This window comes from Saccopteryx bilineata, chromosome 6 (assembly GCF_036850765.1).
Source record: "Saccopteryx bilineata isolate mSacBil1 chromosome 6, mSacBil1_pri_phased_curated, whole genome shotgun sequence".
Classification (NCBI taxonomy): domain Eukaryota; kingdom Metazoa; phylum Chordata; class Mammalia; order Chiroptera; family Emballonuridae; genus Saccopteryx; species Saccopteryx bilineata.
In genome coordinates this window covers 93,636,515-93,638,549 of record NC_089495.1, presented here as the reverse complement: position 1 = coordinate 93,638,549, position 2,035 = coordinate 93,636,515, and the positions used below count along the sequence as shown (strand labels likewise).

At 42.8% G+C, this 2,035-nt stretch overlaps 1 non-coding gene across 1 annotated transcript; it reads left to right on the top strand.

The window, feature by feature from the left end:
- The first annotated feature begins 259 nt into the window (after positions 1 to 259).
- LOC136309783 (small nucleolar RNA SNORD31) lies at positions 260 to 328 on the top strand. The gene has a single exon (XR_010726424.1). It is a non-coding gene; the product is annotated as a small nucleolar RNA SNORD31 (small nucleolar RNA).
- Positions 329 to 2,035: the final 1,707 nt, after the last annotated feature.

Sequence of the window (2,035 nt, the reverse complement as noted above, 5' to 3'; positions counted from 1 at the left end):
CTTATCCAAGGAGAAGGGATATTAAGTACCTGTGTACGGTAAGACCCTTGTACTTAGAGCACTGTGGTAGGCTGACCAACAGCCTTAAAGATGTCCACTTCCTAATCCCTGAGACCTGGGAGTGTTAACCTTATATGGTTAAAAGGACTTTGTAGATATGACTGAATGAATGACTTTGAGATGAGGAAATTAGTCTGCATTATTCTAGTGAGCCCAATGTAACCACAAGAGTTATAAGACGGGTTCAAAAGGAGCCAGATACACCAGTGATGAGTTTAATACCGCCCCAGTCTGATTAGTGTGACTGAAAGGTATTTTCTGAGCTGAAAGCAACTTCTTAGAAAAAAAAAAAAAAAAGGAGCCAGATAAAGTCATAGCTTGTGAGGACAAAGGGAAAAGTTGAAGGGATATGAGAAGGTGACTTATACAGGCAGAGAAAAGGCAAGACAAAAGATGTTCCCTCCAGAGCCCATAAAAGGAGCCAGCCCTGTCAAAGCCTGGACTTTAGCACAGTGAAACTGATTTTAGACTCCTGGCCTCCAGAATAAGAAAATTTATTTCTGTTAAGTCACAAAGTTTTTGGTAATTTATGACAACACACTAGAAAACTTACACAACTCCTTCGCCAGGGCTAACGAGAGCCAACGTGATACAGCCATGAGTTTAGGAGTTTCTTTCAGGAGTAATCTCAAATTCAGTTAGTGCTATGTGAATGCCCAAGAATCCCCTCTCTAAAAAACAATATATGGGAAGGCACTTGTAGCTGAAAGTTAGAAACTGCAGGCCAAACCAAAAACACGAGGCAAGTGTGTTCCAAAAGAAAAATTCACTTCAAAAAAAACTGGGTACAAGCGAGCTGAAACCAGCAAAGGGTATCAGCCCCAAGCTGCTGAGGGGCGGGGCAGGGGAGGGAGCATTAGATATAGGGGCTAGAAGTGGAATAGTATATCTTGGTTTATGGCCTTGTTCACTGACTTGATGATGAGGGGGAAGTTGGGGGGTTCAGCTGAAGAAATACCTCTTCTGCAAGTTTTTCTGATGTAGCACAGGCCTAACCAGCATGGTCCTATCTGATGTCCTCAGTAAATCTCCAAGACAGCCGGGATCAGGTGTCTCCCAGAAACACCCAGGTCCTGGCGCCTCTGGGAAGTATATGTGAAATTTCTCTTACAGATTTCCTGTTTTCTTAGGATACAAAGTAAAGATTTAAGATCCATGATTTAGCCCCCTTCAAGACTGGCTGTCTCCTTTTCTAACCTTAAGGTCAAGTTCCTCCTAAAGTTTGCTCCCAAGGACACATTCCAGATCCTGCTGTGCAGACTAACATCTTGCTGCAAAGGTGAGGACTGGAAGCTCTTATGAAAGAATAGCAAGCAAATTAACACAACCTTGCAGTGGGGGGTGAGAATGTTCTGTTTGGAGCCCTTCTTCCTCCTTCTGGCCTGCACTGTTCTTGGAGGGCAGCTGAGTAGGCATTTTATCTATCAGTAGCAGATTACACTGGGATTAATTGGCTTTGTTCTTCAATAAAATAAATTGGAAATTTTATTTACCTCTTTGACCAATATTCTTTAAAAATGCACTAGTTGCCTGACCATGAAGTGGCTCAGTGGATAGAACATCGGACTGGGACACAGAAGACTCAGTTTTGAAACCCCAAGGTCACCGGCTTGAGCACAGTCTCATCCGACTTGAATGTGGGCTCAACTGCTTTAGCACGGGGTTGCTGGCTTGAGCGTTGGATCATAGACGTGACCCCATGATTGCTGGCTTGAGCTCAAGGTCACTGCCTTAAGCAAAGGGTCACTCACTCTGCTGAAGTACCCCAGTCAAGGAACATAAGAGAAAGAAATCAATGAAGAATTAAGGTGCCACAACAAAAAAGTGATGCTTCTCATCTCTTTCCCCTTTCTGTCTGTCTGTCCCTGTCTGTCCTCTCTCTGTCTCTCTCTCTGTTACAAAAAAAGAATTAATTAGTGATAATTAAGAAAATGAAAACATTCTCAAGATAAAATCAAATTGCAAGAAAGATTAT